Genomic DNA, 27717 nt, shown 5'->3' on the forward strand with positions numbered 1-27717 from the left:
AGAATTTTTTCAACAAGTCCAGGGTGTAGCGAGGGGGCGGCCTGTGCACCTACTTTTGCCAACATAGTATTGGCAAATTGGGAAGAGAAATATATCTTCCAAACAGAATACAACAAACATTGTAAAATGTATAGACGCTTTCTGGACGACATTATCATTTTTTGGAAAGGAAGTGTGCATAAATTAGAAGAATTCATTAAATATTTAGGAGAAACCACTTCCTTTTTAAGGTTCACATATAATATTTCTCAGGAAAATATTGCCTATTTGGATGTAGAGATTATGAAAGAAAGGGACTCCTTTGAGACAAGGGTATATAGGAAGGACATCTACGTCAATTCATTCTTACACTACGAAAGTAGTCATCCAAGACATTGTAAGAAAAACCTGGTTAAAGGACAGCTGGTGAGGGGATCAAGAATGTCTAGTCAAGACCATGAATTTATTAAGGAATGTGACAGATTGGAAAAAATGTTCCTGGAAAGAGGTTACCCAAAAGCTTTTATAGATGAATTAAGAAAGGAGGTAACCTTAGGAAGATCAGGAAAATTTGGACCAATAAAAGGGGAGAAGCAAATCACACAGAATATTGAAGGACACTCAATGGTTAATCAATGTAATTACCAACATGGCTTAGTACTAGAATACAACGCTTTAAACATCAAGGTTAAGGGGATATTTCAAAAAGAATGGGACAAATTCAAATTACTGACAGACTTAAAAGGGCTCCCTGATATGACACCCAAAATCATTTACAAAAACCCTAGGAATATTAAAAGTATTTTGGAGACAGGTAACAACCTTAAGAAAGGGGAGAGATCCAACAGAGTGAAATTAGGCACATACAAATGTGGTAGGTGCAGGCAATGTGAGTTTGTACTAAATAAAGAAAAATTATTCTTGGAAAGTAGACATATTTGGATAAAAAGTAAGGGTTACTTCAACTGTGAGTCACAAGGCTTAGTTTACTTAGTTATATGTACAAACTGCACATCTTTTTATGTCGGAAAAACTGAGAGATCCCTGAAAAAGAGGATATATGAACACACATACGACATAAAAAGTAGGAAAGAAACTAATGCACTTTACAGGCATTCACAGGTATGTGAGGATTTTAGATACAGATTTTTTGTAATAGATCAAATAAAAAGAGACCCAAGGGGTGGACCATGGGAGGAACTTGTTGGCTACAAAGAATTGTGGTGGCAGATATACTTGGAAGCCAACAAAACCCCAGGGCTGAATGAGTACATTTCTGTCAAACCACTATTGAAGTTAAAAGCTGCAAAAACTTGATTAATGTAATTTTGAATATTCCAATAAGAGGCCCCTTGTCAGGAAAAAAACAGCTCCACTGAAAAAACCTTAACGCAATTTATTAAAATGTGAAACAAGCGTTTTCGCTACAGTTATATGTAGCTTCATCAGAGGTAAAATAATATGCAGATAAAAAACACTACATAAATATCCTGAGAACCAGGAAATGACATTGTTCAATTTCCTGAAGTTCAAATTTGTTACATGTGTTGTTAAATAATACTAGCGCTTCTGCGCTTACATTCTGTAACAAGTTTTGAACATTTTATAAAGAACCAGTCGTGAGCTGGTTCTTTATAAAATGTTCAAAACTTGTTACAGAATGTAAGCGCAGAAGCGCTAGTATTATTTAACAACACATGTAACAAATTTGAACTTCAGGAAATTGAACAATGTCATTTCCTGGTTCTCAGGATATTTATGTAGTGTTTTTTATCTGCATATTATTTTACCTCTGATGAAGCTACATATAACTGTAGCGAAAACGCTTGTTTCACATTTTAATAAATTGCGTTAAGGTTTTTTCAGTGGAGCTGTTTTTTTCCTGACAAGGGGCCTCTTATTGGACTTTTCACTTGTTTTTCTACGTTTGTTGGTTCGTTAATTTTGAATATTGTCAGTAGATGGCAGCACTTTATTAAATCTACGAATCCCAAATGAATTACATACACATGGTTGAATAACATTATATATAAAAAACATTTTAGGATCGGTTTTTAAGATATTTTAATAAAGTACTTAAACTTATAATGATGTATTTAGATAAAATTATGTATATACTAATGGTTTTTAAACATTTATTTAAAATGGTAAAAGGTTATATTAACCCAATGGATTTTGACGTCATTTTATTATGTATTAGATTACACATTTTTTAAAAAAATGAGAGAATATGATTGGTGCTTCATTAATTTATTTGTATATAAAGCTGCTTATTGACCAAGTCACATGTTAAATCTGATGAAGTCTTTGGGAAGACGAAAACTCATGGTTTTAATAGCGTTTATTTTACTTGTGTTTAAGTGAATAAAGTGTTTAGCATTGGAATTCTCCTGGGACTTTCTTTTCTTTTTGTAGAGAGATTTTATATTCAGTGTTACCAAAAAGTCCTCTTCTTCTACTTTTATTTCTTTGAATGTATTTAGGAAGTCAAAACTATCTCTTATATAAGTTTCACTTACAGAGACTACTTTTTGCAAATGCTTATCTACATATACTGACAGGCCCTCGGTTTTGTTACCTGCACTGGCTACTATGGGTCTTAAAGGGGGGTTGTTAAGGTTTTTATGAGTTTTAGGTACTTCTGATATTTTACTTATTTTGGGGTTAGTTATCAATAAACTCTTCCTAACTCTCTCATCTATCCTACCAGTTAGGAACCATTCTTCAATACATGCATCTATTAATGCATATCCCTTTTTTACTTCTCTCATATCAATTTTCTTATCATACTTAACATCTGTTAGTCATTCCTTCATTTTACTTTCATAGTCTGCCCTGTCCATTGCTACTAAGGACCCACCTTTATCTGCTTTTAACAGCAGTAAATCAGTTTTATCTAACAAATTGTTAAAGCATCATTTTTCTTTCATAGGCATATTAAGATAATTAAATTCAGCCTTCTTTTCTAATACTTCAATTATCTGTGCTTCACATATGCTCAAAAACATTTCCAACTCCTTACATAAAGGAGGGTTGTAAAAGCTTGGTTTGTAAAGTAACACATCACTTATTTCATAATTTTTCACCATCACATCAAAATGTAACAATCTGACATAGTCTCTTAGGCCATTTATTGTCTCTACTTTATTTGCTCATTGAGCTGGTGCTAAGTTCCATCCTATGCTGAGAGCTAGACATTCTTGACTTGAAAAAAACATAAGTAGATAAATTAATAAATTTAAAGTTTACTATACCTATGTTTTCCACAACTGTTTTTCTGTCCCCAATACTACTACTGATTTCCTTTCCTCACAAAGCCGTTTTTTGGCTACCAGTTATTTTTAGATTTATTATGTCCACTCTCTGCTGTTACCTGGGCCCAGGTTCTTTGTCCTTCATTAACTCTTTGATAGACATCCACAGCTTGTTGACTCTACTGAAGGCATACTTTGTTTTTCTGCCCCCCGTTCACCATCTTCTGATATCTCTCTCAATTGGGGACTTGCCGTTGCATTTTTACAGTATCCACTATATTCCAATGGGTTTTTGTTGCTCCCGACCTGTTCTTTATCCTTGCTCCATATTCTGTTGGCCTTATTTCATTGGTTTCTTTACTATTTAAGCATTCTGACCTCCTTACGGCATTGGTTTCCACTTCTTGTTGATGCCTCTTGCTCGTAGCTTCATTCACTTGTACACAACTGTGTTAACATAGTCCATAGGCTGCTACCACACCCCCTGTATAATCTATTCTGTCTGATTCGTATTTTTTAAGTTTCTGCTGCTTAACTGTTCATTAAGCTTGATCATTTTATCTTGCAGAATACATATTTTACTGTTGGAATTTTCTATTGTGCTAATTTCTTTTAACATATTGTAGTTGTTTTGCATGTTCTCTTATAACTCTGATGCTAGTTTTCTATTGTGATTTAGTAAAAGTTCCGCATACTGCAGTCTTATTAAAAGGAATAAAAGTAGAAGAGAAGGACTTTGGATATAAAATCTCTCTACACAGTCATCCCCAATGAAGAAGGGATGGAAACTGTGAGAATTTAATTATTTAAGTCAAAGTAGCCTTAATAATGGAAACGATAGATATAGTACTGAATTACAACTACTTGTCTTTTTATGAAGAAATCTATGTAGAAATGAATGGGGTTGCAATGGGTGCAGCCCTAGCACCCAGCTATGTAAATATGTTCATGAATGGCTGGGAAGCAGCAAATGTATTAGAAAGTGAGTATAAACAGTACATTGTTAAGATTGTGCATTTTATTGACGATGTTTTCATGGTGTGGAGAGGAATGTTGGACAAACTAGAAGAGTTCATTAAGTATATGAATAATGTGTGTACATATTTAGACTTTACACACAATTATAATAAGAAAGAAATTAATTATCTAGATGTTACAGTATATAAAGAGAAAGTCTGGTATCCAAAATCTACAAGAAAGAAGTTCAGAATAATAGTTATTTACACTATTCAAGTTTGCACCCCAAGAAAACCAAAATAAATATAATAAAGGGACAGTTAAGTAGAATAAGTAACAACATATAAAGATGAAGATTTTCAAAATGAGGTGAAAGATTTTTGTTCTAAGACGGAAGTTAGAGGATATCCAGAAAAATTAATAAAAATATTACATGAACAAATAGATATGAGAGAAAAAAGTAAAACAAGAAATGAATTTTGTATGACACAATATAAGTATAGAACAGCAATAACTATACAAAATAGTGTAGATTCAGGAGCAATAAAAAGGGTGATAATTGGTAATTGGGGAGTGCTTAAAACAAATAGTGAAATCATTAACAAAATAGGTGAACAACCAAAGTTGGTGCAGAAGAGGGTTAAAAGTTATAATAACTTATTTCAAGCTAAACTAAATAAACCAAAGGAGGTAGCAAATAACAGAGGGGATGATAAGATGCTTTAATTGTAATATGTGCACTTTTCTATACACAGATTCCTCAGAAATAAAGGTGGGTAAGAATGTGGTTAGAGTTCCAGGTGTTTTTAATTGTAAATTGAAAAATATTGTATATTTAATAACCTGCCTGGATTGTAAATCCTTTTATATTGGCAGAACAACTAGAGACATATATAAAAGGATTTAGGAGCACAAATATGCAATATAGAGAGAGTTTGAAAAGAATGTTTTAAGCAAACATTATAAGTTAAAAAATTGTAAAAGAGAGTATAAATTCTTGGTAGTAGAGGCCCTTCCTAGTGATACTACTGTTATGAATATAGAAGAAGAGCTGGGTTTTCTAGAATACTTATGGCAGGTAAAACTTAATGCCAGCCTCCCACCAGGTTTAAATGATAAGGAAGAATTTGTTATGCATTTGAAAAGAAGGAGGCTCAAACATTAGTAACACTTTTTTAAAAAACATATAGTGTACTAGTATGTTGGTGAAAGTGTTTCTTAAATGTTTTCAAATGCATTTTAGGAAATGTATAAAGTATTTCCTGAGTGTATTTTTAAATGTTTTTCTCAACTTTTTTGTAGTATTTTCACAAAGTTAGCTTTTTGGAAGTTGAAAGGAAGAGGAAGTGACATTTTAAAGTGAATGTATCATGTGATGAGTTTAAATTATGTGACAATTGAAGCCTTAAAAAAGGAATTTTGTAGAAGTTAACCTCAGTCTGAAGAAGTCTCTGTAGAGTTGAGATGAAAGCGCTAACCGGAGGTGATTTTATTGTTTTATTAAAGTGTGGTAACCTAAGAAGACACCATTATTTTCTTTATTTGTTTTTACAAGTTTATTGGTAAAAAGCTGCTTTTGGTGGATATAAGAAAAACTGACTTTTTCAATAAGAATAAATGCAAGAAATACACACACAAAATTCATCTAAAGAGTGGCCTTTTCTTTAATATAGGCTTCAGGGGTACATAGTCATTCAGGCCATGTCCACTGTCTGCTTTAAGCCCTACAATCCATTTGGCTTCCAGAGCCTCTGTCTTGTTGCGGACATCGCTTCCCCTGATAGTTTTATACACCCTCCATATTGCAAGAAATTTTAAAGTGCGTTCATCGTCAGTCTCACTAACATGTTTAGATAGTGCACTTACTCTTTCCTTTCTATTAATGTGGTACACATGTTCCCTAATCTGATCTTTAAACACTCTTGTCAGTTTTACCAACATAGAATTTCAAACATGTCAAACAATGGGCAAGATTCACTATATGTTTGATGTTACATGAAGCAGAAACATTAAAATTATGCTGTCTTTTTTCATCTGGATGCATAAACTTGGTACTAATGTCCAAGTAACTACAAAAATTACAATGCCTACACATAGTCTAACCTCCATTTTTTAAGGCATTAGCCTTACTCCTTAGGAAACATAACTTTCTTTCAAGGGAGGGCTCATTCCTGAACAAAAATTGAGGTTGTTGTTCTATAATGTAACTGACACCCTTATCAGACATCAAAATTCCCCAGTTTTTCCTAACTATGCCCATGTAGGTCTGTACACCAGACAAATAATATAAGGGCATCCTGGGCATCCCTTTGTTACTAGTGTTACTAGCTTTCCTAGTGACCTGCCTCTTAGAGAAATATGGTTGTGCCACTGAATCTTGGAGTCTGGTTACTTCCTCTACATTATTCTTCACCATCTGGCCATCATAGCCCCTCTCCATCAATTCATTGGTAATACCTTCAGTACATCTCAAAAAGTCAGACTCCCTCCCATTGAGTCTAGAGGCTGTAAAAGCCTGGTTCCTTACCACACTCTTGAAAATATATGGGGGTGCATACTGTCATATGATAGTAAACTATTGATATGACACAGTTTCCTATATTGTTTTGTGTACAGTCTATTATTCTCATTTACCAAAACTGCCACATCCAAAAGATTTGACCTTGTCAGAGTATGTAAATGTGAACCTTAAAAATGCAGTGCTTTCATTAACATACTTGATAAATTCAGTTAACTGTTGCATAGTTCAACTCCACACAATAAGAAGGTCATCTACAAACCTTCTGAAAAAAAAAAATGTACTTGCTGAAAGGACCTCTTAACATATATTCGGATTCCCAGACCACCATTACAGCATTGGCGTAGCGATTGGCGCATGAAATGCCCATAGCTACACCATTGTTCTGCCAGTAAAACACATCCCCAAATAAAAATACATTACAACATAACATTATCTCAAGCAAATCCTTGATGAGTTTGATCTGTCTGGCTTCAAAACTAGAGTATGTCCCAAGAAACCTCTCTATACTATCTATACCCAGATCATTTGGAATTAAGGTGAAAAGTGATACTACGTCCATGGTGACCAAGATGTAACTATCCCTATCACTCAATACTTGCATGTGTTCAAATAAGTCAGTTAAAAAATATTTAGTATCTCTTAGTACCTGTGGTACCTCATTAAACAAGGGTCTCAGATTCTTCTCTATATATATGGAGATGGACCGTGGACCACCCTCTCCCAGAGACTATCAGTCTCATTGGTGGACAGAATTTATCTTTGTGAATCTTAGGTAACTCCTGTATACAGGGGATAACAGGATGTTCTATAAGGAAGTAATCATATAATTCCTTAGTTATGGAGCCCTCACTCAATAATACATCCAGTTTCAATTTAATCTGGTGAACCATTTTATCAATTTTTGTACGAGTAATCTTTGTACAGAAACTAACATCATGTAACATGTTAAGCATAGCATGTTCATATTTGCTAGCATCCATGATGACAATAGGCCCACCCTTATCAGCAGGCCTAATCACTATATCTGTATTCTCCTGTAACTGTACTAAGACCATCCTTTAATTTCTAGTAAGATTATTTTTCCTAAAGCCATTGTTATGTTCTGTAGTTCAAACATTTTGTAACCTATACACATCTTGTATACACATTGTTTCGAAAGCATGTATTAATGGATTCATAGGTGGTACATAAGAGCTAGGTTTCTTAAAAAAATGAATCTCCCTGTCACTGCCATTAAACATCATCTTAAGGGTTAAATCCCTGCAAAACTTTTTAATATCAAAAATAACTACAGTAGTGTCTGAGTACCTACTTGGTATGAAAGAAAGTCCTTTCTGCAAAGTGTTCATTTCATCATTTGAAAGTACCTAACTCGATAATTTGCAGACTAAGCCTTCTTGTGAAAGAAGGCTTTTTTGGTGTTGCCTGAACTAGTCATCTGCCCTTCGAATTCCCTTTTCTGCTGACTTCTGCTCCTTCCCTTGGGTCTGGAAACTAGATCCCTCACTGGTAGGGGAAAGCAAAGTTTCTGTTGTACTAAAGGGTGAACACCAGCAGCATTGTGTTGTATATCTGCCAGTACAGCAGATTCAGCATCCATGATGACAATAGGCCTGCCCTTGCACAGCACTTGTGCTGTTGTAAGAAATATTTTTGGTCTCGCTCCTGTTCCATTCCCTTTATCACTTGTTAGTGCTGAATTAGCTTGTACAGCTTCATTCAGGATCATGGATTCACTCACAAGAATCTGCATTGTAGTTGTATCCACTTCTGCTTCTTTCTTGGCTGTGCTCTGCCTCGGAAGTTCCCTGTCACCAGCCAGTAGTTCCTGTGGTTCATCAAAACGTTCAGTAGGCATGTGTGCATGCTCTAAATTCAAGCCATTATCTGCAAACCTTGGCCAAGAAAAGACATTGCCAAGTAAAAAATCTTTACGGTCTCTTTCCACTTTCTTCATCTTCATTTTACTTAATTTGTGCTCATATGTAGAGACTGAATCCAAGGTCTCCATAAAATAATTGTCCAAGGTAGCAGTGTCAAATAGTGATAAGAGCTCACCATATAAAGTTTTAATTGAGGAAGATAAAGACTGTGTCTCCCTATCAGCTGCTGCAATTAGCAGTTTCATATAGCTGACACTGGTGTTCAGATTAACTTTCTGCCACTTGGTTAATAATACAGAATCACAGTTTATATGTGAGGGCATTTTCAACACATGAAGCCTCCTCGGAACTATACCTTCCTTAATGCAGAGCTCCATATGAAATTTTTCATAGAGGTTCCTCTTTAATTTAAGGAGATCATTCTCTGTGGTGTGCAGTTTATTTTTCAATAAAACAATATCAACACCACTGGCCTTCTTTTCCGTGCTCTCATAAGAGCAGTTAAAAAGTGGATTCTCTTTGCTTTCAATAACTTTTAACAGCTTCTCCACATTAATGGAATTACATTGTGAGCAAATTACATGCTCTTAATCCAAGACAACAATTTCTATTTCATCAGCCATAGTCCCAGCAGAGGTGGTAACCAAAATCAGCAAAGCAGTACAATCTTTAGACAGTTAAGGAGTTACAGTTAGATAATTAGAGTTCTTCTTAATCAGTGTGAAACCTGTCCTGCAGTGTTATTTTCTTAATTCCTGTGGGTAAAACTCTGTGATTTATTGGAATCAGTTATTCTGTGTGCATATGTTTTAAATCATTTTTATTTATTAAATATTTTACTACCGTCTATTGTGACTGGTTATTTAGAAAGCACTTTTAAAAACCTGCAAGTGTTCGTGATTATTGTGATAACACCAGGTCCACTCCAAAAAGCCTTACTGCTTGGATTGCATGCTACCTTTTGTATCAATATTTATTTTACTCAGTATAATTGAACTCCACTTTTGAAGGGTACTGTGGTATTTTGAATAGTGGCAGCATCACTGTGTAGTTTGGGAAAGAGGACATAGCAGGAAAATCTGTACCAGTCTTTCCCAAAAGTGTTTGTGTGATTATCAAATATTTAAGAGTGAGTGTTTCAAATATGTAGAATTGGATAACAGTGCTCTGCAGTGGGTAGTGTGAAGACTCATTTGGGGACTGGAATAGAAGCAAATTGTTCAGTCCCATGTTTGGAGCCTGTTTCCAGTGTGTTTTATCTCAGCTTTCAGTGATGCTCTCTTACTGCAGACAATGGTGAGGATTCAGGCTCCTTAGTTACTGCCCCGGGTTTAAGTAGCAGGTTGTCATATTATTTGGTGGCAGTGGTGTGGGATTTTAATTGAGCTTTAGTAGCCTGTGAGTAGTTATCACTGAGGTGTGCACTCTCAACAGCCACAACATAAATATACATAGTTTCATTTCACAGCAGTTCAAATTATTTTTTGTTTTAGTCAGTTTAGTTAGGGACAGCAGGCAAAGGTGTCAGCAGAGGATTAAAGCAAGCTAACCAGGAACTAGTTGGTCAAGGTGTACAAATACAAAAGACTGGTGCTTGCCATCCTAAGGAAGCAATGATCTGAGGCTTACTTGCAGCTGCTGACCAGGCCAGCAGCTCAGAGGATATCCAGTTTGGCATTGGGGATAAGCAGCCTTCCAAGACATGACAGCGTAGCTTTTCCTCATAGGACTTAAAAATTCATTTAGAGTTAAGGAGACTCAAACTGGAGGCTCAGGAGAGAGAGAAACAGTGTCATTATGAACTACAATGTTTGGAGGCTAAGGAGAGAGAGAGAAGCAGTATCAGCATGAGATGGAAGCCAAACATTTGGAGACTGAGGAGGGACAGCATCAGTATGAACTGTGATGCTTGGAGATGGAAGCTAAAGAAAATGAAAGGCAGAGATGTTTGGAGGCTGAAGAGAGTGAGAAGCAGCATCAGCATGAAAAGGAGCTTCTAACCCTTCGGCAGGATCATGGAGGTAATAGGGAAGGGATTGACCAAACCCCAGTATCCATAAAGGTCAGTAAACATTTTCCTCAGTACAGGGGGGAGATGACTATGATAGCTTTATTTATATATTTGAGAGGGTAAGTAAACTATATAATATTGACCAAAGGTTCTAGGTACAGTTGCTAACCCCCTTACTCCATGGTAGAGTTGTTAATGCAATTGCTAAACTATCTGATATTGATTGTTTGAATTATGATCATGTAAAACAATATTTACTAGATTGTTTGAAATTAACTCCTGAAATGTATAGAAAAAAGTTTTGTGAACATAGACAAAAGGCAGATGAAACTGTATGTGATTACATTGCTGATTTAAGTACTTACTTTCACAGGTGGGCGAGTGGGTGTCAGGTCACCACTTTTGAAGATCTGGCAGACCATCTGGTGAGGGAATAAGCTCTCAACACTTTTCCTGAGGAAATGAGGATCTTTTTGGCAGACCAAAAGTATAACTCTGCAGGTGAGTTGGGAGAAAAGGGGATCTCTAATTGACAAATAGGACAGTACTGAATAAGAAAGGGATACCTAGTGCTGTACATGGACATAATGGAACCCATGGAGAGGCAGCCTAAACCACTCCAACAGAGTTCACCAGTAACAGGGGAAGTCACTAGTTCAAGCACATGGTCAGGATCAGGGATTAGATGTTTCAAATGTAATCAGAAGGGCCATGTAGCATACAAATGTCCATTGAAGTAAAGTGAGAAATAAAAGGAGAGGGAGCCAACAGGTGTGAATGACAAAATACTAGTGATACATTGTCTGGAAACAAAGGTGGTGCCAAATTATTACCAAAATTTGTATCCTATCTTAGATGATGGAAGGCAGACCACTGCTAAGAGAGTGACAGCTTCTGATATAAACATTGTGAGGCCTGCAGTGATTATTAAGGAGCAATACTCGCTTGGGCAGCCCACACCAGTCAGAGCTCTAGGAGGGACCCAATTCCAAACACCCTTGGCTATGGTTCATCTTGACTGGGAGGGTGGAAAAGGGAACAAGCAGGTAGGTGTGTTTTAGGATATCCCTGTGGATGTCCTAATAGGGAATGATTTTGATAGTGTAGTACTTGGTGTGCATGCAGTGACATGCAGTCAAGCTTGGAGACAGACACACACGTAGGTCTGGTAGCCTGGGGGAGACCCAGACAGATCCTATGCCTGAAGTTGGGGCTAGTGTTGTGGTTATTTCAGAGAGGAGGCTACCTTGTAGCAGTGAGCCTGAAGATAAACTGCAGCTGCTGATAGGTACTGGTGTTCCCGTGAACATGGTGGCTGCAAGGACAGAGGTGAGTGGTATATCCAGGCTGACAGTGAGGAATGTCTGACTGAGGATACTGAGCTTCCTGTGGAAGGGGAGCTGGGCAGAGTCACAAAAGTGGAGTTGAGACAGGCTCAATGTACAGAACCTGCATTAGAAGGCTTGAGAGAGGTAGCTAAGGAGTCACCTGATGTTCAAGGAAGAGGGGAGTCTGTATGCTGGAACAGAGGGTTACTGTACAAAGACTGGAACCCTGAGACAGGGATAGAGGGTGAGGTAATATGGCAGCTTGTAGAGTCCAGAGCCTGCCATCTGTCATCTCTATCCATAGCCCATCACATTCCTTTTAAAGGTCATATGGGCATAAAGCATACCAAAAGATGCATTATGCATAACTTTTATTGGCCTGGGATTGCAAAAGTTGGTGATGATAACTACATGGTAAATGTAGTAGACAGGAGGCAGGGAGTTGCATCATGTTAACCTAATAAAACCTTATCATGATAGGGAGGCCCTGGTGCTGAATTCACAGTGGATGGCAGGATGAGTCTGAGGAGGGATCTGATGACTGAACTTCTCAGTGAGGTTTGGACTGACACTTCTGTAGGAGAGCTAGTAATATCTCAGTGGCTATCCCCTATTCAGCTTAAAGAATTATGAGCAGTGTTATAGGAATTTGATGGCATGTTCACTGGGAAACCTGGGTGTAATCGTCTAGTGCAGTACTATGTGGATACAGGACCCCAAAGGCCTATCAAGCAAGCTCCTTATAAGGTGCCTGAGTGAGTCAAACAGGTTTTGAAGGATGAGATAAAGGAGATGTGGGAGCTGGGGTAATTCAGGAGTCCAGTAGTCCTTGGACTTCCCCAGTAGTATTGGTACTAAAGAAGGATGGTGGTGTAAAATTATGTGTAGAATACAAAAAGTTAAACAGTTATACAGAGTAAGATGTGGACCCCATGGCTAGAACAGATGTAACTTTAGAATAGCTGGGTGAAGTCAGGTATCTGAACACTATTGATCTGACCATGGGCTACTGGCAGGTGCCCTTGACTCCCAATGCTAGAGAGAAGTCAGCTGTTATAACACCTTTTGGATTATATGCATTTACAAGGATACCCTTTGGGATGATGAATGCCCAAGCAACCTTCCAGAGGTTAGTAGATTATATTTTAGTAGGAGCATTCCTAAGGACAGCAAGGTACTATAGAAAATTTGTGCACAACTATAGTACAACAGCTGTACCCTTACTGACCTAACAAGGAAGAACAAACCAGGTAAAGCAGTATGGACAATAGATTATGAGCAGGCATTCCAGAAGCTTGAAGAGGTTTTGGGAGGACCCCTTGCATTTTGTAAATAAGTTTATATTTTTTGATAATTACTTTGGTTTATGTAAAATGATAGAATCAAAATGTGTTCTTCTGGCTGACCAAATGTACACCTTTTAAAAAGAATTCTGAATGCAGGTTTTGCCAGTCAGCTGACCTAGAGTGATGTCATTGTGTGCCAGAGTGGAAAGGAATGGAATCTCCACAGCAGTTGTTTTTGTTTACTTTTCCAAAGTCTGAAATGGGAGAGTAGAATTCTCATAACAGCTTTCTGTGACTTTTAAAAGATCCTGGTATACAAATCAGATGCTAAGTCAGTTAAAGTTCAGTTGTTCAGAGCTGCAGTTGAGTTGTAGCAGTTGTTCAGTTGAGTTCAGTAGTCAGTGGTTGTTTTCCAAGTCAGCATTTATCACTCAGAGGTTTTCAGAGCTCTTCAGCAGAAATAAAAGCATTTGCTATTCTGGTCGCTGAGGACCAGACAACAGCCTGCAGAGTAGACATGTATTCTTATTTTGCTTGCAGAAATAAGCATGATCTTGCCTTGCTGGCTTAATTAGATTAGACAGGGACAATTAATCTTTAGACAGTTAAGGAGCTAGAGTTAGGAAGTTAGAGTTTTTCTTAATCAGTGTAAAACCTATCCTACAGTGTTATTTTCTTAATTCCTGTGTGTGAAACTCTGATTTATTGGAATCATTTATTTTGTGTGCATATGCTTTAAATCATTTTTGTTTGTTAAATATTTTACTAACTTCTATTGTGGCTGGTTATTTAGAAAATACTTTTTTAAAACTTGAGAGCGTTCATTCTTATTGTGATAATACCAGGGCCACTCCAAAAAGCCTTACTGCTTAGATTGCATGCTATCTTTTATATTGAACACCCCATTTGAAGTGCATCATGGTATTTTGAGTGGTCGTAAAAAGGACATAGAAGGTATATCTCTGCCAGTCTTTCCCAAAAGTATTTGTATGTATGATTATCAAATATTTAAGAGTGATTGTGTCAAATGCCTAGAACTGGGGGCACAGTGCTCTGCCGTGGGTAGTGTGAAGTCTCATTTGGGTATCTGGAATTGAAGCAAACATTTCAGTCCCAGGCTTGGAGCTTGTTCCAGTGTGTCCTTAGGGGAAATTGTGTCTTCTATCCCTGCTTTCAGTGGCGTTCCCTTACTGGAGACAGTGGTGAGGATCGAGGCTCCTTAGTTACTGCCCCAGATTTAAGTAGGGGCTGTCGCAGCTTGCTTTGAATAAATTATTTTTTCTCTGTCTTTGGTAGTCCCTTACTGCCTCATCATCATATCTTAACATTTTGGTTTATACCCCTCTACTTGTAGTACATAAAAAAACGTAACTGCATAGCTTTAAAGTACCCATATAATTAAAGCAATCCCTGGTCCCTTGCTCATTCACTAGGATCATCTTATCTCTCTTAACAATTAAAAGCAGCAAAAATGAAAAAACATCCAGGGTAAAGTGCCTCTCTAAGAAAAGTAGCAAATAGGTAAAAGAACAAAGAGGCACACCACAGCTATCGAAGCTGACCCTTTATTCCACAAGTAAGCGCTTTCATGTCACCAAGGACGCTTTATCAGACGTTCAACAACACAATATTACAAACTTCTTAAATAGTAATTCAAAAACGAGCCAATGAAATTACACACAAAAATAAGTAGCATATAAAAAATAATCATACACATATATTAAGTTATAATCAAGAACCCTTATTGGCATTTCATATGAGCAACATATATAACTCCACTTCAAAATTTCATCATCAGGGGCTTTATCATAAATAAATTCATTACAATTTTTTTCTAAAAAAATTTTACTAAATAGTTTTGTTAAAAAAGATCTTAAAAATAGTTTCTAATCTGTACCTTAACACAAACCATGTTACTTAGTTCATAAGTGCACTAATGAAGTAAAGGGCAATCTGCTAAAAATGGTTTTAATGAAATCCTGTCATCCAAACCATGACCCTTGTCTGCTTGTAACTTGATTATCCATCTACCTTCCTGTTTTTCCGTGAGTCTTAATATTTCCTAATCTCGCTGTTCTGGATACTATTTCTAATACCAAAAATGTGAATCTATGACTTGTGCCATATTGGACTACATGTCTTGCTAAAGCATTTCTCTCATCTAATTTATTAATGGCGTATATATGTTCCCTGATTCTCTTTCTTAGGGTCCTATTCATTTTACCCACACAGAAGCATGTGCAAGTCTGGCAAATTGTTAAATACACTAAATCTCTTGATTTATAATCTGTATAGTGATTAAAAGTGTATGCTTGTGTTGTATCTGGGTGGATAAAAACATTAAAATTGGCTATATAAGGACACTAATTACAACCACAACATGAGAAAGTGCCCTTTCTCACTGAGCTCAACTTCTTCTGTTGGTTACAGGTTTCATAGCAGAGTAATCTCTTAAGGGACTTGGTATTCTTGTAACACATCTTTGGTCTTTCGCCCACAATTTGCTTTATCCTATCATCTAATAATAGAATACTCCAAATTCTTATTTATAACTTCTAGAACTTTTTTATTATTATTTGTATAGGAGATCACAACTCTGTGTATCTGCTCAAAAGCTCCCTTGACCAGTGGGGCATGTGTCACTCTACTCCTTCTTACATAAGGTTGACCTGCCCCTGTCCTCTCCAAATATTGCATAGTCTCCAAATCCTGCAAATCGTAACCTCTTTCCACAAACTCTTCTCTTATCTCTTGAAGTGTCACCTGTAAAGTACTATCATTACTAGTAAGTCTGGAATGTCTTAGTGTCTGACTTTTAACAATATTCCTATATATATGTGGAGGATGCATCCTATTCTGATGTAGTAAGGCATTCCTCCTACATTCCTTCTTAAACACCTTAGTATGCATGGTGTTACCTTCTGTCCATAAATCAACATCCAAGAAATCTATCTGATGCCTAGACCACATTGCCGTAAAAGATAGGAACTGTGCTGTCCCATTAATGTATGAGATAGTCTTCTGAGGCATCAACATCACCTCTCCAAATCAAAAACACATCATCCACAAAATGTTTATAATAGACTATAATGTATATTAGTGAGAATATAGGCACTCTGCCAATATGCCATTACAGCATTGGTGTAGGAATTAGTGCAGGGTGTCCCCATTGCTATGCCATTCACCTGTAAAAAATATGTGGTATCAAACACAAATACATCATTACACAGAATTAAATCCATTAACATAGTATATTTTAACACTAACACTCACGCTATTATCTTTCTCTCAGACTGTTCAGGTTCCATATTCCATAATAGTCTCTATAATACATGATGGACTTCAGACACATTTCATTAATATCCCTGTGGAAATGCTTAAAGCATATATATTCTTAATCTATGTAATATGTGCTAAAGTACTGTATAGATAAAAAATAATTTATCTCAAAACATGTTATTAAACTACAGAACTTAAACAAATAGCCTTGAACTAAGGCTGCTGCCTTTGGAACCAACAGAAACCTCAGAATGTCTTTCCTTTTATTCCTGTCCAATCCCCGGATTCAGAAAGCCCTGCATCGTGTGCAGGACTAGTGCAGGAGCTCCAGCAGGAAATATGTCTGCATTGCAATCCAAGAATAAGCTGCAGGGACGTGCATGAGCGCTCCTGCACTAGTCCTGCACGGACTCAGCTCCTGTATGCAAATTACTCCATTTGCAAGGTAAAATCCCTGCAAATGATTGGGAGAGAGGTTGGGAGGGTGGCCTAATGGTTAAGGTGTTTGCCTTACAAACACAAGATGCAGGGTTCGAATCTCACAAGGGGTAATTGGCTAGGTTTAAAAATGGCTCGCAAGGGCTGTTAGCCTAGTACTAATCTATGAATCTATGAATCTAAATGAGGTGAATTTGCAATCCAGGAAGCTGGCAGCCAGCCGTGCAGGACTAGTGTAATCTGTAGAAATGTACTCGGTTACTAACCGAGTACATTTCTGCAAACTACAAAATGGAGCCATGACAGCTCCAAATAAAGGGTGTATATTATGTTGAAAGCATGCCAAAGGCCAAATATATGGCCATTGGCATGGAAAACAGTTGCAAAAAAACAGTTGTGATTTCGGCTGTTTAAGCATAGGGCAGCAGCTCGCAAACGGGATCGGGCGAAAAATAAAAAAAAAACCTAAAATAAGCATTCTAACCAAAGTCACTATTTTGCCATTATACTCAAAGGCAGGCAGAAGATAACATGGCCAGTGGTTGCTAAGTGGGGAGGCTCAGTGTGGGATCTGTAACTATGCATCAGCAGGCAATCCTATGCAAATGAGAGGAATGATACTGAATCCCATATTTCCCCTCAATACTAGTCAGCACCCAACAGTGTAAAAGCAGGAAAAGCTTGGTGCAAGCCTAGGACTTAGCTGACATCATAGGGGGGGTGTCAGGCATACTGTAAGTGGACTGGAGCCCTGTGGCTCAGGTTTGCCCTTAGCTTAACAGAGCTAAGCAAGGGGCTGTGTCTGAGGCTGCCTATCACTCTTTACATTGCCTAAGCAGGTGTGCGTGCCATGCACCGGGTTTTAAAGGGGGAAAAAAAAGTAAACCAAGAAATAGCAGCTCTGTGCACATTTCAGCACTCTGTTTGTGCAGTGCGCCCCCAGGCTTAAACAGGAAGGCAATGGGAAGAGAAAACAGCAGTAGGAAGGTAATCAGGGAGAACTAGCATAGCTGGCAGGTGAAATGTATCAGAATCAGCCAATTACACAGGCAGCAGAACCCTACTATAAACTATGCAAACACCTTTGGTATTTCCCACATACTCTACACCACTGGTATATACAAGTGGGGGAATTTTTAACAAACAAATACAGCAAAATGATAGGGGCTGCAATAGCTATCATACATCAACATGTGAAAGAGGCTGAGGGTGGTAGGATGAGAATGCTGTTGACCAACCCACAGTGAGGAGATGGAGAAGAGTGTACAGACCCAGGGTAACCTACCAGGGGCTACATGAGCTGGAGACAGTGGAGTGATATAGAGTGGAACGGGACCTCCTACAGCAAATTGTTGAGCTGTGCCGGCCATGCCTGACACATAGAACAAACAGAGGGGAACCCATCCCAGTGGATACCAAGGTATGTGTAGGCCTAGGAATACTAGCTACAGGTACCCTCCAAATGGCAACTTGGGATATCATGGGGATCTCACAGGCATCAGCATCCAGGGTACTCCACCAGTTCCTGGATGTCATGTCAGCACATGCCGGTGAGCATGTATATTTCCCCAACACCCGTGAGGCGTTGGCCAGCAATATGCTTTTCTTCCTCCAAATAGCAAAATACCCTGAGGTAGTGGGTGCTTTAGACTGCACACACATACGCATCAATGCACCACCTGGTGAGCAGGGTACAGTCTACATCACCTGCAAGGGCTTTCCCTCCATCAACTGCCAAGTCATGTGCGATGCCCAGGGCATAACAATGAATGTGTGTGCTGGCTGCCCTGGAAGCTATCACGATTCCCACATCTGGCATCTGACACAGCTGTACCAGAGATTTGCCAGTGGGGACAACCCTCATGGTCACCTAGTGGGGGATACTGGTTACCCACTGGAGCCATGGCTGATGACACCCATCAGAAATACACACCCACCTGAACAAGAACTCCAGAATGAGGCACAAGCACAGACCAGAATTATAATGGAGCATGTGTTTGGGATGCTCAAGCCACAGTTCTGGTGCCAAGACTCATCTGGTGTTGCTTTGCAGTACTCCCCAGCTGCATGTACTCAAATTGTTATCATATGTGCCATGCTACACAATATGATCCTGCGGAAACAGCTGCAGCAGGAACAGCACAGGGCAGGGCCACACAGCCTCCCATCATTGCCAAGGCCTGCACAGGCACAGAGTGACTAGGGGGAGGAACAACCTGAGCCTGCCCCAGTAGGCAGAAGGACGCGTGCGCAGTATGCCCTGGACTTGGCAAAGAGGCAACACATGGCACATACACTGACACAGGAGGGACCCAGGGAATGACACCTCTCTCTGACTCGTGCATACAGTAAAAGGGATGCCAAACATGACACTACCTGTGCTCAACCATGTATAGGGAGTGTACTATGTGCATCCAACATAGGCAGCCCTCCGGCACCATCCTCAATACTGGCACACCGACAAGGTAAGTCACTCTTCTTACCAATTGCTGAATGGAGTAGTATGTGTTGTTACTTGTATCTACGGTATGGATGTGAGCATGCAAGTGAATTGGGGGGGTCCCAGCAGATAGTAGACACCTATAGTGGCAGCATGTGATCTGTAACAGATACTGGTGTCACCATAGTAGCCAGTACTTCACATGTTGACAAAATTCACTGCAGGAAATGTGCTGGGCCATATGTGTGTCCATATGACACACACATGCCAGTCAGGGAGGTTCACATACCAAACAACAGTCTCAGCCAGCAAGACAGGTGTAGACAAACACAAACAAAGGTCATGCTAAGGCCTCTGAATGATGGCTATGGGTAACCTCCCCCTCGGGCCTACACAGACAGACTACATCAGGTCAGGCAGTCGGATGTGCGTTCTGAAGGGTAGGAAGTCAGAAACTGATATGTAGTTCAATCAAATCTAAGACCTCTGTAGTACACTGATATGCCTCTAATCAGCATGACAGGTTACAATACAGAATGAAATGGAGTACCTGACATACCAGTACAGTCATAGCAAATGTGCGTGTGTGTGTCAGGTGTACCCCCTAATCCTATGTACAAATGTAGAAACAGTCAGGTGTTCTCCACCCCCAATCCTAAGTAGAAATGTAGTAAGTCAGGTTTGCCCCCTCTATCCTAAGTAGAAATGTAGTAACAGTCAGGTGTGCCCCCGCAATCCTATGTAGACATGTAGAAACAGTCAGGTGTGCCACCCCAATCCCATGTAGAAATGTAGAAACAGTCAGGTGTGCCCCCCAATCCTAAGCAGAAATGTAGTAACAGTCAGCTATTCCCCCCACAATCATATGTAGACATGAAGAAACAGTCAGTGTGCCCCCCAATCCTATTTAGAAATGTAGTAACAGTCTGGTGTGCACCCCCCCAATCTGATGTAGACAGGTTGTAACAGTCAGGGGTGCCCCCCACCAATCCTATGTAGAAATGTAGTAACAGTCAGGTGTGCCTCCCTTCCAATCCAATGTAGACATTTAGTAACATGTATGTGTAGGTATAATACCAGTGTAGCACAGATGACCTGAGGTGGCCAAGGTAGCAGGATAGATTTTAGCATTTCTATAATATGCAGGTATGCGTATGTTAGGTTGGTGTGTGTTTCATATTGTGTGAGAGTGGTCAGTATGTATGCATGTTGAGGTTTGACCTGGTGACCATTGCCCACTACTGCCGATGACAGGGCCAAGTCCTCACAACTGCAGTGCCAAAGACAATGCTCCCCAGTATAACACATGCTAGCAGTAAGCCATTGTAAATTTATGGCGGTAATATGTGTCACCATCTGAAAGATGGACATGGCATGACTTTTGGGCTAGATATTCAAGCAGTGCACAGGGAAAAGTACCCCAGACATACAATATATAATGCGTAACCATGAAATGGACACACCCTTGGAATTGTACATACAGGTGTGCATCACATTATCTGGGCTTGTAGTAGGGAATACCGGTGTCATCTGGCCGAACACTTGCAAATGATAAAGGTGATAGGACTGATGTATTGGGAGATGGCTGATGTCCCTGCATAAGCCAGCATAACTGGAATGCCCCATGCGTATCTGTGAGTCAGATGCAAGTAGTGTCCATAGCACACATGCACCCAGCTCACCCAAACACCACCCACAGGTACCTCTCCGGTCTTATCCCTGCTGTTGGGAATGGGTACAATATAACCCCCACCTGTGCATGGCAATAGTGATAGAATGCAGCATGCAGTGCAGGTGTCCCATGCAGGTGTGTACCTAGCAGTAGGCAGCACCCTGCCAGTATCCACACCACCTGATCAATACTGATAGAAGGTATTGGCATGAACACCTAGCACACCTATCCTGTCACCCTAGAGGAATATACTATATGGCAGTCTGGGACTGTAGGACTGACAGAATGCAATGGCCTGCTACAGCTGGCGTGCATCACCACCAAATGGCCTACAGGCCTCTGGCAAAGGCCTGCATCTCACCCATACTGCCAATGTATGTTATGTCATGGACACCTAAATGACAGCATAACACACTCCACATAAGCCATATGCAAGGCCATGTGGACAAACCACAGTAACATGTCCACCATGTCCCACTGCATGAACTGTGGACCAACACCAAAACACAGCTGTGGTGAGGTGACAACTATAGGAAAAGTATCAGAGAATGTATGCATAATGTATGGAAGAGGATAGAATAATATAGGGGGGGTGGGAGCATGGGCAGCATGGAATGTGCAAAGTCTGACACACAGCCATGTGTGCATACTATCCCTAGCTGCAAACACAAAAATGGGTGGCTACAAACCTACCCGTACACCATAATAGGGGTAATGTCCTGACTTATGACCCCTGCCTCTGGGTACCTGTCTGAATCCGTACAGCTGTGAGGTATTGCTACAGCAAGATAAGGCCATACTGTCACGTCGATGGATGTACAAGTATGGGATCCTCTGCCATCACTGTACCAAGGTGCTGAACTGGATACTCAGACCCAGCAGCAAGTGTCTGCAGCTCCCCCTCCAGAATGGCATAACTTTCCATGAATATGTAAGCATTTGACCACAATACTAGACACAGCTGCATTCACCCTGTGTTCCCAAGGACATCACTGCAAGCAAAAATGTCCACCTGACAGTACTTGAGGACATAAAACATCACAATGTATAACAGTACACATGTCTGAATATCTCTGTAACACCAGTACCATGCATCAGAAGCAGCACAGACACAATCACGTACAGTGCACACTATCCCTTGCACAGTTTGACCCCATATTGCCAACTGATCTACAGATATCCTGCAGAAACAGTTTGCTAGCTGTAGGTGTAGAAGACAAAGGTCTGCACTTGAGTACAAACTACCTGGAATGGATCCAGGCATTTGATGCTCACACACAAGCAAATGAAGCCCATTTCTGCCAACAACAGTGGACTATACATATCTGACAGTTGCAGATGTTAGTGCATACAATCCTCAGTATGCACCAGTCATGCTTTGCACACACATTGGATAGGAATACACACATATATCGAAGGACAACACACTATAATATGCCAAAAGTACACATACATAGATGTGTGGAAGAGAATGGCAGTGACAAAGAGCCTTCCATTATGAGGCCTGTCTGACCCAGCACACAACCAAATGGCTAAAACCACATGATATGTAAATGTCACTCCCTGTAGAAGTTAGCCACTGGTATCCCTCAGCATTAAAGATTCTGTGGTGCTAGTGCTAGCTGTGCAAAATGACTGTACAAGGCAGTAGTCATCTAGCAGTTATATACACATACCTACAGAATGTAAATCTGCGTGTGCCTGAGTGTGGTGTGTCTAGATGAATGGGTTATGGCCCATGCTCACACACTGACCTCCCATTAGCCCTACTATGGCAAGCCTGCTGATGTCATTCACTTTGAAATACACCTTTGGAAATGAATAGCCCAGTAAACTGTGTAATGCTGTAGAGTGATAAACTAGTGAAGTAGGAGTTCTAATCCCAGACATAGCACCTGAGTGTATGTGTCTGTCTGTTTAGGAAGCAATTCTTTTTAGGCTATAATTATAACTGCGTAATGCTATAGTGTGATGAACTAATTAGTTAGGAGTTCTAATCCCAGACATGGCAACTGTGTGTGTCTGTGTAGGTGAGCAATGCTTTTTAGACTAGTCACACTCACTACGATTCAAATGCCCTACTTTGCCAAACCTGCTGATGTCATTCACTTTGAAATGCACCTTTGTTAAGGGAGTAGCCCAGTAATCTATGTGGTGTGTCCTGTAACTGCGTAATGCTGTAGTGTGATAAACTAGTTAGGTAGAAGTTCTAATCCCAGACATGGCAAGTGTGTGTGTGTGTGTGTGTGTGTGTGTGTGTGTGTGTGTGTGTGTGTGTGTGTGTGTGTGTGTGTCTGTCTGTATAGGAAGCAATGCTTTTGAGGCCATTCACTGTCACTACAACCTCCATTGACCTACTTTGGCAAGCCTGCTCATGTCATTCCCAGTGAAATACACCTTTGGGGAAGGAGTACTCCAGTAATCCCCATGGTGTGTCCTATAACAGTGTAATGTTGTAATGTAATATAGTAGTTTGATAGGGGTTCTATTCCCAGACATGGCAAGTGTGGATGTTTGTGTGTGTGTTTTTCTCTATGTAGGATGCACTGCTTTTGAGGCCATTCACAGTCACTACAACCTCCATTGACTTTCTTTGGCAAGCCTGATGATGTAATTCCCAGTGAAATACACTTTTGAGGAAGGAGACTCCAGTAATCTCTGTGGTGCATCCTATAACTGCGTAATGCTGTAGTGGGATATCCTAGTTAGGTAGGAGCTCTAATCCCAGACATGCCAAGTTGTGTGTTTGTCTGTGTTTGTAATTCGTATCCTGTGTGGAAGTAGCTGTGAGTCTGCAACAACTGGACTCGTAGAGTGGGTTTTGCAAATTTCTTATATGGAGGCAGATGTTATAATGTCCACCTTACAAGGATAACAGATGCCAAATAGCCAAGAGACTGGTGTGCCAATCCATACCCCTACATGTGACATTAAGGCCTGGTGAACAAAGTAAGCGACCCTTGTATTACCCAGAGAACACTTTCAATCCATGTCTCATACACAAACACACTTGCCTAGGCAACAACCACTATGTTGGTAGTACCCTGCATATTGCCCACAGATAGTAACCATGGTGTGATTGCAGTGGACTACAGAGGGCATGGCACTCTGTCCATCAGTACAATAGGCGCGTACTTACAGGCAGCATGCCTTCTTTATGTTCCCCACTGGACACCTGCAGCACCTGTGGTGCCATCAAATGTGACCCACAAAGGACATACCATACCATAAACACATGCCCTGTATGGACAGATGCCACTGACACCAGGAAATAATACCTGTATCATGCTATCAATGCAGGTGCAGGGTCAACCTGCTGCACATTACCAGTTCCCACCATGAGTCCAGGACTGCCACATCTGATGATCACAACATGCCCCAGACACCCCAGGTACAGTTCCACAAGTCACTGTACATGCATGTGGGACATGTGCACATCCCAGACACTGTCCATGTTATGGACTAAAGAACACATACATGGCAAGCATTGTGAAGCACTGGCCACACACAATAGTAACTCAGGTGACTGGATGGTGAATACAATACCCACCTGTGTGGGCCAATCCAGACACTCCACCCCTGAGCCACACTGCAGACCATTGTCATGTGGCCTGATGCAAAGGTATAGCCTTCTGGCACAGTCAACCACTACACACCCGTGAAGCAATGCACCCATGCATGTCAGTACTGGCACCCTGGATCTGTATGTGTAGTGCATGATGCTTTCGACCCCATTCATACTCAGTACAACTCTCATTGGCATACTGAAGCATGCTGTCTGATGTCAGACACCTTCACATACCCTTTTCCCATATAACCTGTGGTGCATGTGATACTTGTGCATTACTGCATTGTAGCAAGCAAACTAGTTAGGAAATGTATTCCTGATCCTGCCAAGTGTGTCAGTGTGTGTAAGTCCCTGAGAGAGAGTGGCTGTATTGACACTGACACCTGTTCATATGGACAGGCACATGTACTACACCTACCGTATTGCCTCTATATCACTGTTGCAGATGTCACTCACCATCACATATACATTTGGACAGCTCTTCAACATGTAAGCTATGTGGCACATGCAATAACTGCATAGACATGTGATAGCAATACATAGTCAGGAGTTTGAAACCCCATTCTGGTAGGTGTGTGACACAAACATGCCTAGGTTTTACTCTCCCACCCCCTCCCTGACCTACTTTGTCTCTGTATCTCTCACTCCCTCTCTGGTGAATGTGGAAAAGTACACCTGCTTTGTTTAGGCAGCAGCTTGTGTTTTGCAAGTGATGCTCATGATCAGCTGATGGCCTCTGCACGAATTGCAGTCCTCCTCTAGCTGAATGCATGTGGAACAGCTGTGGTAACATTCCCATAGCCAATTGCATGGAAACACACTCCAATATATAGGAACATCATGTTGGTGTTGGGCCTTTTCATTCACTGTGAGCAGGACCTAGATCTAGTGTTTGGAAAACAGCATCACAGATGGTTTTGGGATTTACCTCTAACAGCATACACTGTGGAAACAGGCTAACAGACAGGAAGGGGATGTGCCTGACATGAATACAGAATGTAAGTGTTGCTATTCTGCATTTGGAGTAATGTTGGTTTAACAGGGTGTGTGTGGATATGGCTGGTCTATGTGTTTTAATAACTGTCATGACAGTGCTATGTTTTTGAGGAAACTCCCATCTGTAGGGTCATCTGCAGACTGGGCAGTGTGTGGAGCCTTTAGTTTTTTGTGTTACTCACAGAACACCTGACAACTGCAAAATCATAGTGTGAGGATTGCAGTCAGTACATGGTGACAGCCATGATAGTTACTGATTTCATATGAGAGTTACTGACTTCATTTGATTCCAAACACATGCATTTGGAGTATTTCTCCCCAGGCCTCCACTGAAAACAGGCTCTGTGGAACCTAGTCAGACTTTCCCGGTCAACAAATGATAAATAAAAAAAAAATAAAATAAAAAAATAAATATCCCTCATAGGACATATGTCACAACAAACCCTGGTACAACAGTAAATGTATGAGGTTTTCACAGCAACATGCCAATACTGGGGCAGTGTTTGTAGCTCCAGCCACAAGTATGTCAACCTTTGTACATATGTCATGCAGTAAGAGGTGCATATGTTCTGTACACTATTATTTATTGACATCATACCTGATAAGCCAGTCAGATATCAGACTGCTAAACATGTTATGTATAGTAGGGGTTGTTTCTGAGGACATAACTTGGCCATTCTGCGGATGTGTGCACAGTACTGGGTTCTGTGTACTTAGGGTGATTGTCGATAGTATGTGTATTGTGCATACGTACCTTGGGCTATGCACAGACTGTGCTAGGTGCCATAGTTCCTGGTCCTGTGCTATCTGATGTTACACAGAGCTCCAGTGTATGGTACCCTATTGGCTCACATGTCTGTATGGCCAGACACACACGTGTCCCATACCACAGACAGCCATCGGACCACACAGTGCCATGATCCAGTGTATGTAGGGTTAGTGTGTGAGTGGCACATATGAGGATGGTGTTTATCAGACAGTCCACATAGTGTCATATTAAGCTTATGTACCATTTGTGGCTGTGGCTGTGTTTACATTGGTTATGGGTATGCACTTTCTCACAGGTGTCTGTTACATTGTGCTGTGACATGCGTGTAGAGCCCGCTATAATCGCAGGTACATATGTATTCCCCCATACAAAATGTAGTCCAGTGTTGTGGCAGTCTGCCTGTAGTACTGAATTACAGTAGCAAGGGGTGTGAGTGTCATGTCTGGGACACACAAGTATATGAGACATGTACAGCACTGTTATCTGCATGAATGTGTTACATACAGGGGTAGTAACCCAGGGTATGTGCTGTCACACTGGCATGTAGTGTATCATGGCAGTACAACTGTTGACAGTGCTTTCCCAGGCAAGAGTAGAGTGTTAAATGTCGTACTGACAACAAGCACACCTGCAGGCATAGCTGGACTCTGAAGCCTCCCAGTCATGTTCCTGGTGTTTGAGCTGTGTCACAGTATATATCCCCTACTGGATAATGATCCGACATGTGAAATATAACTGTAGGCTACCATCTGTACAGCACATTATAGTGAGGGCTTCCAACATGTAGTAATGGCATACATATTGTTGTCAAATGTCTGTCGACACATTCATCCTACTGCATAGCTACTTGCTAAGCTGTTGACTATCAGTCCCTGTACAGATGTGCAGATGGCAGGTATCCAGCCGGGTATGTACAGGCAACCTATGATTGATTGACACTGACATGTCTTCCCAGCTATGTAATAACTGGCACATATAGGAGACAACACCCTGTACGCACCACATGCCACAGGTATCTCCACTACACTACCACAGTCAACAGAACATGCTTGGGTGCAGGTCTCCATCACAGACACTAACCATGTGTTGTAATGCATGTTGCATACATGTCAACTGGATCACTTCAGTGGCCATGTGCAGGAGGCACCCAGAGGATTGGCTGATGCATGTCACTCTCACCCTGAAGGTCACCACAGTGGTGTCTGTTGATATATTGTTTGCTGGCACATGACAGTTGGCATGATACCACTGTACACACATCTACACAACCCATCTCTCCATGGACAATAGCCAGGTACACAGCTATGACAACCTGCAGCAATGCACCCCAGTACTG

Source organism: Protopterus annectens, chromosome 10.part0 (genome assembly GCF_019279795.1).
Source record: "Protopterus annectens isolate FY-2018-M chromosome 10.part0, PAN1.0, whole genome shotgun sequence".
Classification (NCBI taxonomy): Eukaryota; Metazoa; Chordata; order Ceratodontiformes; family Protopteridae; genus Protopterus; species Protopterus annectens.